The 11,601-nt window shown below is 44.5% G+C and overlaps 1 long non-coding RNA gene across 1 annotated transcript; it reads left to right on the forward strand.

Annotated features, from left to right (window-relative positions):
* Nucleotides 1–4,417: 4,417 nt before the first annotated feature.
* Nucleotides 4,418–5,220, forward strand: LOC146822846 (uncharacterized). The gene is made up of 3 exons (XR_014961846.1): nt 4,418–4,474; nt 4,588–4,653; nt 5,026–5,220. It is a non-coding gene; the product is annotated as an uncharacterized LOC146822846 (long non-coding RNA).
* The last annotated feature ends 6,381 nt before the right edge of the window (nt 5,221–11,601 follow it).

Here is an 11,601-nt window from a genome sequence, read left to right on the forward strand (position 1 = left end):
GGAGAGAAGAGACCTGGTGCGAGGCTCCTAAAAACAAGAGTGCGAGAAGGAAGCCCGTCGGTGATTGGGCAGCACCTCGCATGCTGAGGTCCAATTGGCTGAGCCCCGGCCAATAGGCACACTGGGATGGCACTCGGCCATGCCCGGTGGGGCCCGATGATGAAGCATGTCACCAACCAGGTTGGTGAGTGAGGGCTTTTCATACAAAATCTGTATTACCTCCGCAGGTCTGTTTTCCTCCCTGTAATTGATTGGGGAGGCTCTGACCTTGGAGACTGGTGCTTCTACGGATGGTAAGTGCATTCTTTGAGATTTACACTGACTTCGTTGGTTTACACAATTTCCCTCGAGGGGATCAGTCGTGTTATTGCCCTTCCTCTTTCGTTGTTACTTTGCATTTTGGCAGCGCACAGCTGTAAGAGCCCATTGGTCCTCCCTCATACTAAGGAGGCTCTCTCTCTTTCTTTCTTGATCTTGATTTGATCATTTCCCGGATTCTGACAATATGGCCACTCTCGGTCTCACCTTCTCTGACTCTGAGGTCGATGCTATTTTAGCACGTCCTTCTCTATTTGCAGATCCCACTATCTCACAGACGGTGACATATGCCAGCGAATGGGAACAACTCTCAGAATTAAAGAAAAACCGTATACGTACCATACTACACGGCACAATCCTGACGGAATACTTGAGGACCAATACAGCCCCCAGGGGCCTATTAGTGACTAATGCGCCCCGCATCTTTCTTGAGGATGCCACCTTCAGAAAGGAATGGGCCATGATTGCATGGCACTGCACCCGAGATTGGCTCGTCTTGATCATAAAAACAGCTGTACGTTTATCAGAGGCTATAATGATTGAGATCACCCAAACTGAGACACAATTTAAGGCCACCTTAACGGGTTTTAAAAAACGGTTAGATGAGCTTAACAAAGACATCAATGAATACAAGGAGAATCTAACCCAAAGTAAGGTGAACCAATTCCAAAAAGACCTTAAAAAGTTTGAATTTAATAAGATCTACCCTTACGCTGATCCATCCTATGTGGCAATGCGTAAAACTGAGACCTACACCTATGGCTCTGAGGATGAGTCATCAAACAGTAGCGGCTCAAGCAATAACAGCTTCAGGCAGGCAAGAAGGGGTAAACAAAGGGGTAGAACACGCCCCCCTCTCAATCAATCTCCTTGGCTGAACTTCCCTCCCCAACAAGGTTTCATGGGGTCACATCCTATGCAGTTCCATTACCCATTCAATCCACAAATGGGTTGGAATCCTGCGTACACGGCCCCCTTGTATCCACAAAACCACTTTACACCGCCTCCTTTTTTAGAGAGAGGCCAAAGGGGCAAAGGTCGGCGGAGAGGGCCCAATCAAAGGGTCCATTGGATACAAGACGACCCGGTGGGCAACCACACCCGGAGCAAACAATTGCAGGACCAAGCAATCGCAGGCCCGAGCACCTCGACAGCCTAATTGTCAACCTATCTGACAAGAGGCTTACTACCCAAGAAACAACTATACTGGAAAAGGGACTGGGATTTGTTCCGTCAGCTCGCCCTGACAAATTCCGTCTCCACTGTGAACTCTCGGCTTTCTTCAGAAAACTGAAACTGAAAGCCTTCTTTGAGGAACACTCTTCAGAGGTAGCAGACTCTGATGTAGGTGACACACCTCTACGACCCAAGTCAACGTTCACACCCCCCCCACACACTATACCAGTTGAGATTGTGACTTTTGAACGAGCTGTTTTTTCTGAAATTGAGAATCTGGATCCCCCATCCGTTTTCAAAAACCTCAAAGCTGATGAATTCAGAGCCATCAATTCGTTACGACAGGACCCGACCCTTACAATCAAACCGGCAGACAAGGGTGGAGCCGTGGTCCTATTGAATACTGTGGATTACGACCTTGAGTGCCGAAGACTCCTTAGTGACCGCAAGAACTATACACCTCTTCCCAATGACCCCTCTAATGATCTTAAAATCCAGATCGAGAGGATAGTCGAGGAAGCACTAACTGAAGGCACCATCACCAGACCGGAAGCACGTTTCCTTACTGAGAGCCAAGGGACCATACCATATTTCTATACACTCCCCAAAATTCACAAGGGGAGACTCCCTCCCCCTGGGCGTCCCATTGTGTCGGGGATTGGCTCCCTCCTGGAACCATTATCTCGGTTCTGTGACCATTTTCTCAAACCCCTGGTCCAACAATCATCGACATATCTTAAAGATACCAAAGACCTGCTCAAACTACTGAATGGCACTCAATGCTCTGAGAACACTATCCTGGTAACGTTGGATATTGAGAGCTTGTACACCAGTATCCCCCAGGACGAGACCATCCGGGTCCTGGGTGAATCCCTCAATTCCCATCCCTGGGAGTATAGGACCTCGAAGGACTTCATTATCCAATGTGCAACTCTGGCACTGAAAAAGAACTTTTTTGAGTACCAGGGACAACTTTATCTGCAATCCACGGGTACTTCCATGGGGAGTACCTTTGCTCCAAGTGTAGCAGGTCTATACGTGTACGATTTCGAACAGAAGTACATTCTCCCTGACACCAATCCTCATCTTCTCTCCATAGGCCTATGGAGACGTTATATTGACGACGTGCTCCTCATATGGCACGGGGATACCAACACCCTTGAAACATTCTTCCAGTGGATCAACACCTTGGATCCGAATCTGAGATTCACCCATACTTATGACTCTCATGAAGTCGTATTCCTAGATGTCTTGATCACTAACAAACATGGTTCTTTACATACCAAGACACATTACAAGCCTACTTCTAGAAATAATCTTCTAGAATTTACAAGCTTCCACCCTCGTGCACTGCGGGAGAATCTGCCTTACGGGCAATTCCTCCGCTTACGACGGAATTGTACTGCTTTGGGAGACTTTAAGGCACAATCTAGTGATCTGACTTCTAAAATGACAGCCAGAGGGTACCCTCTGCCCCTCCTCACTAAAAGCTACAAACGGGCCAGAAACCAACCCAGAGAAGCCCTTCTGGAGGATTCTGTTAAAGACGCCACATCTATACCACTGACATGCGTCACCACTTACAGTTCCATGTCCAATGCCATGAAAAAAGTTGTCATGAAACATTGGCGCATCATCAACAGCAACAAACGGAGATGGGAAAAACCCCTGTTCTCCTTCAAACGGGCTCAAAGCCTGCGTAATAGCCTAGTACAGACGCGTCCCATTACCAGACCTAACACTTCTCAGAGATCCATCACAGAAGCATGGGGTCTTCCCAAGGTAACGGGCCATTTCCCTTGCTCGGATTGCAGTATATGCCATCTGACTTCTCACACTACCAGTCTTCAACTTGAACCAGGCAAGATTTGGACCCAAAACAGCCACACCAACTGCAACACACCTAATGTGGTCTACCTTATCACTTGTCCCTGTGGCCTGCGCTACGTAGGGATGACCACCAGGAAAGTGAAACTCCGCATATGTGAACATCGGAGCAACATTAGGTGCAAAAAAATCACTACCAAACTCAGTGAACATTTCCTCTCTGCTAACCACACCACCAATGACCTGCACTGGACAGTAATTGAGGAGGTCACTGCATGTAGAAACACTCAAAAAGTCCTTTTCGAGAAGGAACAAAGATGGGTGTACCGTCTGGGTACTAACCTTGTGGGTCTTAACGACAATATACCCTGGGTCAACATACTCTAAGTATGCACTTATGTTGGCAGCTACTTTCACTGTTCCAGTGATTTTCATTGACCGTTATATCTACTAAACTGGGTCACCTTGTGGGACTTCACCGAGTCCTGTTCTGACCCCTGGTCCATTACGCTATCAACATTCTCCTACTACACTGGGGCACATTATACACAGTGTCCCCTCAACATTTTTTGCTTCCCGACATATCACTGGCATGCTCCGCTGTTTGATCCGGTGGACGTGCGTTGAAATTAACCCCTTTATCTGCAACTATTGTTTTAATCTGACACACGTTTCCGTTGTGTCAAGCGTGCTTATCACTGGCATGCTCCTCTGTTCGATCTTGTGGACGTGCGTTGTAACAAACCCCCTCTTATCTGCAACGATTGTTTTAATCTTACACACGTTTCCGTGGTGTCAAGCGTGCTCATGCGTCCCCGCTTTGCACTGCATAAAGTTTTCTTAATCAAGCCCTTTTTTTTTTTTTTACGAGCCTCCCTGTATTCCTGGCATTCTATTGGTTGTGCTTTAAACCTATCAGCACACAGCTTGGGAGGTTCTGTCCCTGTAATTTATCGTCGAGCCCCTTGCCTCTTGGCGGCCTATTGGCCGGGGCTCAGCCAATTGGACCTCAGCATGCGAGGTGCTGCCCAATCACCGACGGGCTTCCTTCTCGCACTCTTGTTTTTAGGAGCCTCGCACCAGGTCTCTTCTCTCCCCGGACCCGGTGGCTTGAGGCGGTGTAGGTTCCTAACGGGTGCCGAGCAGCGAGGGCGTAGGTGTACCTTCTGGCTCTTATTTTCTTCTGGTAAGGCTCACAGTACTGTTCGGCTTGTTTTTCTACTATTCAGCCGTTCGTGGCCGCTCTTTCTTCTTTTTCTCCTCCAGGGTGTGCCATATTTGCTCGCACCTCTCCCCCGGGATCCCTGAGGCGACGAACAGTCTAGCCTCACAGTAAGAACCTCTCTATTCCCCTTGGCATTTCTACCTACCAGGAATGCTTCACAGGCCGCGTTCATTGTTCCAATGGACCTTGCTAGGTTTATAGTCTCACACGTAGCATTAGGACTCCACGTTTATTCCGTGATACATTGCTAGTCACGCTATTCAGGTGAAGTCCTTTACTTCCCTGACACCAGTACCGGGCTAATTCTAGGTGCACTGCTAGCACATTGTTGATGCACCGAAGGTACGGACTACTGGCACTGTCCCCATCCACGCACTTTGTTTGAGCCTACAATATGGCGCTTGATAATGTTTTGACTACGCACATTTACGATTCTATTGTGTTTTGTCTTGTGTTTGTATGTCTCCTTTTCATTTTAGAATAAACTCGTTTCTCTCCACCATTATAGTTTTTGGCGGATTTTTCCCTGTGTTTTATATTATTTTTCACACAGCAGCCCACGGGAGGGTGAACCTTAGTGCGTTCACACCACCGGGGCACCCACACTTCCACTCTGGTCCTGAAGAAAGCCTGTAAACTACACATAAAGGCAGAAACATGTTGACCGCCACGGAGTGAATCCGGTCTGTTATTTTTTTGACCATCACTCCTTTTTATTATGTTTTAATTTTCCAATTAGCAAAACGAATAAAATACTTTTTTTGACTCAATTGGGAATTTTAAATTCACTATCACCACACACAATCCCGCTCCGCAGTAACCTGGCGTTGTAGCACACTGGGATGGCACTCGGCCATGCCCGGTGGGGCCCGATGATGAAGCATGTCACCAACCAGGTTGGTGAGTGAGGGCTTTTCATACAAAATCTGTATTACCTCCGCAGGTCTGTTTTCCTCCCTGTAATTGATTGGGTAGGCTCTGACCTTGGAGACTGGTGCTTCTACGGATGGTAAGTGCATTCTTTGAGATTTACACTGACTTCGTTGGTTTACACAATTTCCCTCGAGGGGATCAGTCGTGTTATTGCCCTTCCTCTTTCGTTGTTACTTTGCAATATGAGGTTTGATCCAGTTGCTGCTGGACATTTTTTCTTTGATCATTTTTTACAGGAGATAACACCAGTTTGTGGATAATTACATATTGCTTGAGCAGTCCATCAACATCTTGAGTTATGGCAGAACCTATAAAGCTCACAATATAGCCTCTAGTGTCACATTTGAATGTAGCTTGCATATTTCTATTATGTTTGCGCTACTGGTTTCTATGTTTGTCATTGTGCTGTTTCTGGCCAATGATTTTAACATGTTACACTATGTGGGTAGGTTTAACATCGTTACAGTACAACCTATGCTTCATTGACACACACAATTTTACATATGCCTTACACGTGGGATTGCTTTAGGAGTTGTTTTGGCCCCAGTTTTCACATTTGCACTAGGTCGTCATGCTTACAATTTACATTACATCTTAGGTTACACTTCTACATTGAATGTGATATTCCTTACAAGTGAGTTTGCGTTATAGATTTAATTTGCCCATTCACTTTGGATAGCCTAGGTACATGAAGGAGGTCCTAGTCTCTGAGTGGGTGGTGGTTACCCATTCCCTGCTTAAACGTTACACTGCCTTCATTTAGGGACGGGAATGGGTCTTAGTCCCATTTCTATGCTGCACTTGTCAAATTCTTACATAAGCTATTGTCTACTTGGATTATCATCCCATTTATAATATTTTTCTGACCCTTACACGCAGGGTAGTTTAATGGGTGTCAGTCCAATTTACATGGTTTACGTTTTAAACCCTTAAAGGAGGGTCCTTTTTTTGGGGCTACCATCCCATTTCTGCTAGTCTTGACCTTCACAAGAGGGTTGGTTCAATGGGTGTCAATCCCATTTACGCGGTCTATATTAGTAACCTTTACACGTGGTATGACTTCATGGATTCCAGTCCCATTTCTGCTAATTTGACCCTTATATGTGGGGTGTCAAGATGGGTTGTAGTCCCATTTTAACAGTTTACTCTTCAATTCCTTACGTGAGGGACCCCTGGGTGGGGTACAGTTTTCCTGTGTCTACCCTTTTTTCAGCTGTTTAGATGCCCGTGACCCTTTGCAAATATTGTTTTTACATTTCAATATGTTTTAAAGGGGGAGGATGGGTGATATTTCTTGCATATAATTATTCATCCTCTCTGTCTTCTCGCTTGTTCAGTACCTGTCGTGATGTTGTATTTTACCTTGCATCCCTGGGTTCTGGACTATTTTCTTTATATGTACATTTTTGTGTATAGTTGTTCCCACTTAGCATTGTTTAATTTAATTTCCATTTAAAAGGGGTAAAATATGTTATATCCTACCTATGTACTAATGTTACTCCTATCTTAACTAGCTCCTAGCTGTTCAGCTAGTGTGTATTATGAGTCGAATGTTGATGTAATAGAGATGCATGGAATGTTTGGGTGCCTGTGTTGTGAGGTGTGACAGTTGAAATTGGCTGAGCAGCAGCCAGGCTGTTCCTGGTGGGGCTGCTTTACTTGGAAACCAACCAGCAACTGATACTCAATAAAGAAACTACAAAGATATTCCTCGGCTACGTCTTGTACATCACAAAAGAATTACTCATCTACTGCCAGTCCTATTAACATTGGGAAAAGCAGACAAATAATGGGTGTACAATTTATTGTCCTAACTCCAGGCCTACAGGCATATCTGCTCAGCCATCATTGCAAAACATCCTCTTATTAAGAGGGTGATTTGTACTGTTCTAACTCCAATGCAATAGAGCAACATGGTCTCCTACAGGTGCTTGCCCCACGGCCCCAAACCTATGGTCCTTTGTATTTTTGCACTCTAAATCTATTCCTTGCTCAGGGAATTGCCACTTAGGACATAGCCTGTGCTTGTGTAACCAGGCTGCCCAGTTGTGAACTCCCCATTACCAGTGCAGCCAATTGTGTTTCCATATAGTCACTCCAAAAGCTTGAACAGTGTGCCCTGTCTGAGATGCAGGCTACTACGGCATTTGAGGATGTACAACAGGATTCAAGTATCCCAGATTTCCAAGGCCTAATTGAGGATTCGAGGATCATGGGATTTGAGGATCCATTGCAGAGTTTGAGAATCTTTCATAAAAGACAAACACAGGGCCTGCCCAGGTACTTGGTATTTTTCTCTGAAGGTGGGAGGAAGCAAAAACATTAATCATCAAGCTGGAATCTGGGTTAATCTTCTCAGAAATTGTGTGCTTGTGGTACAGCTTGAAAAATCTTATTCAACATAACATCAAACACTTTCCTCACATCCATAGAATTTGCAACACAATTAATAGTCGTCTTTAATACTCTTTGACTTCGTGCACCACTGCATTCAGAAACCTCAGATTAGTGATTAGCTAGGGAGACTTAGATTTATTTGTTTAGATTGTAGTGTATGTGTGTATATATGTGGCATTTCTTTTAGGCAAACCTAGCCAAAAACACCACAGAGCACTGCTCAAGGTCAAAGACAAGCATAAAATCAAAAAGTGACAGGAGAGGTAGCCGGTTTGTGAATGGTTTATGCATTGGGATATAGTGTTCTGGGAAGTGCTGCATCTTTAAAATAATTCTCGATATAGAGTAGCGTTGGGGCAGTCCTGTTGGATACATGATATCGTTCCGGATCCTCGGTTCATATACAGAAAAGGCCTGATATGTCCTGGCTACTGGTGTGCTCAGAACAATTAGAAATAGTGATCTTCTCTTTCAGATAAGCGGAGGTGCTAGTCGTGATGGCCTTGTAAATGATTAAGCCTGGGCAGAGTTCACGGAGTTCCGCTATGCGGAACACCGCGATGTGCAAAAAAACCTCCGCCGCGCTACATGGGGCTCCTCGAGCAGCGGAGTGCGTTAGATAAATGCCATTTGTGGTGATTTTCAGTGCCAGGTGCTTGTCCGCACTGTGCAATCATCATAAACGGAAACAAGCAAAGATCTTCCTTTCTGGTGCTCGAGTGGATTTTTATTCGAGCTTCAGCTTTCTCAATGAGAACGGATGGTTTCTCAACGTGAGCAGTTGCGAGCATATGTGACCACTCTCAATGAGAAATTTGAATGCCCACGTTGAGAAATCTTGTCGGGAGGTTGATTTTCCATACTCCCCAACTTGATGTTGACGATCGTGAACGAGGAAAAATCTCGCTGTTAGGTGGATTTTCCTCACTCGCGCTGGCCAACTTGACGTGGTTGAACGCAAACGAGAAAAAAAACTCAGAGTGTGGAAAACTCCGCAAACTCCACGAGCGGAGCGGAGTTCACTGCCCAGGCTTATAAATGATTCAGCTGGTTTTGAAGATGGTGCAGGGCGGCAAGCCGAGATAATGACATTCCATCAGGTAGCAACTGCCTCTGAGGTCTTTGCAGAGGTATTTACAAATCCTGAATTAAGCTTTGTTTCTGTTTGGTGTCTCAAGTTGTGGAGCTTTAACAACTGTGTATAGGACAACAGAACAGCACTAGTCTCATGACGCTTTGCTTGGCTGTAGCAAGATAAAGGCACTGTTCCATTTATGCATTGAGTGTTTACTATAAAGCATTTGTTACTAAAGAGATTTGTGTGTGTTTCTTCAGGCTCCATGGAGTGTTGCCATTCACATGAAATCCAAGTATAAGAAAATATTGCCTATAAATGCCTCACCACTCAGCCAACACTCCACCTAAACTGAAACAAAAATAACCTTGTGTACTGCCAACACCTCAGCCACCCTCCTCACCCTCCCACCACCTCCTAGTCCAAAGCCATATTCTCTGTGATCACATTGACAGTGGAGACCAAAACCGTATTGGCAGCAGCTCTGTGAGAGATGCTTGTCAGCACTGCTTCTTTTTCCCTCTCAGCACAGGTCTGAAAGGGCCTGCACTGACAGGGGGTAGGGCAGTTACACTGGGACATGCCCATTTTCTCTCGACACCCAGGAGATGCAGAACAAGATGTGCAAGCCTGTCATCTGCTGTACCACCACCCACTTGGATCTCAGACCACTTCAGAACTGCAGCAAGATATCTGAAGAAATGGCTTTTGGAGGGGTTGCTGGATTGTCTGTGGTCTCATTTCCTTTCTCAACAACTGGCATTTGATTTCTCACCAATCGTCTTTTTAGGTACTTTGAATTAGGATTATCACTGATTAGGAAGAGAAGAATCTACATAAGTATTGTGGGTCAGAGTTAAAGCAGTTGAATATTACTATAGTTTACTATACATATAAACGTCTATTAGAAGTCTTGGGGATTTTTAAAGAGTAGCATGACTACTGGTGAACTGTGACTGTTACAGAATCACTTTAGTACTTAAATATGCAAATATTTTCAGGTGCAGAAATGTGCACATGCATATTTTCACATGTATAAATGTCATGCTGTATATTTATATGCACATTTTCTTTACTATACCTAATTGGCTTACACTGAAATTAATTGATGATGACTTCTCGAGTGAAAACAATAAAAATATATATTTTTTAAATGTCATGCTAAAGTGAGTTTCAGTCTTGAACGTTTGGTTTATTTCTGCACTTAAAAAATATATTTCATCCACTGAGACACTTTTCTTATTCCCCACTGATATTCTGGGTATTCAATTCCAAATGCCACCATACACAATGATTTACTCATGCCCTTCTTAGGAGGGCATCTCTAATATTATATAAGGTGGAAATACCTGAAAATGTTTTTGTGGTTGTTCACCATCTTCTGCTGGTTTGCCCAAACTCAATCGTCCACAAACACACCCATGTGAGCAGATTGGAGCAAACAGAAAATTCCACCTTACTTGAGGAATTCTACTAAGGAATCTAGACAAAAGTGTCATTTCACAATCTATAAATCAATAAAACAGATATCTCCTTGAAAAAGAACAGATGTGCGCATATACCAATTTGTCCCTATGACTTTAAGTGAAGATCAAAGCAATTGAAGTGCCTAAAAAAATCTCCATAAGCAAAATATAAGGCCCGAATCACAAAGATTTTACAGAGACTTAGGGCAAGACATATAAAGCTATTTCTCGCAAATGTACATGTAAAAGGCATTTTTCAATGTACAAAGGCCCAATTTGGGCTTTTAAGGAAAAGGGCTGCATTTAAAAAAAAAAAACTTGCTTTATTGAAAAGCAATCACAGACATGGTGGTCTGCTGACCCCAGCGGGTCACCATTCCTGTGATTTTTTTATATTCTCAATGGGTCGCAAACCGAGACCCAACTCATAAATATTAATGAGGTAGGTCTCTTTGCAATCCACTTGGAATCGCAAAATGTGTCTAAGACACATTTGAAGATTGGTATTTTGGATTACCTGCATTCGAGCAGCGGAAGGGTAGGTAATAGGCTGCAGTTGAGGAGAGGCATTGTTTACCTCTTCATCTCCGCGCTGACACTCCGATGAGGCCATCCTTTACTATTGGAGTGGTTGGATCTAGGAAAACCCACTGGACGTTCACGTAGGCGCATCAACACCCAATAACCTGAATATAGGTACCTTAGGAATATAGAGTGTTGCCGTCTCTGATTCCTATTTTTATTCTTTTACACCTCTATCACGGTCCTGAAGAAGCACAACGGGATCCACTAGGGACCCAACCCAAGCGCGAAACATGTTGACCTAATGTACTCACCATCAGTATCACTTACACTCACTGACGAGAGAACACCAAGAAAATACTCACTCCTCTGCAATAATTTCAAAAGAGGCCTTCCTTGTCTACTGTTTTCTAATGTTACCACTCGGACCCTTGAATAAAGCCTTTTTGTGGGTACCGAGGCGGTAATTTTATCTTGTTTTCCCACCCACACACCCACACTCACAACTGTGGGATCACTCCTAAAAGATAACCAACAAAGAGCCCTCTTGTGGGGCCCGTGGGGGACTGCAGCGCCACCCCCACGAGGAGCAAACGCCCGATGATGAAGAATGACACCCGCATCGGTGTGTGAGGGCACTTTTTCCAAAAGGAGGAATTCCC

The sequence above is a fragment of the Triturus cristatus genome, chromosome 5_2 (genome assembly GCF_964204655.1).
Source record: "Triturus cristatus chromosome 5_2, aTriCri1.1, whole genome shotgun sequence".
In the NCBI taxonomy this organism is placed as follows: domain Eukaryota; kingdom Metazoa; phylum Chordata; class Amphibia; order Caudata; family Salamandridae; genus Triturus; species Triturus cristatus.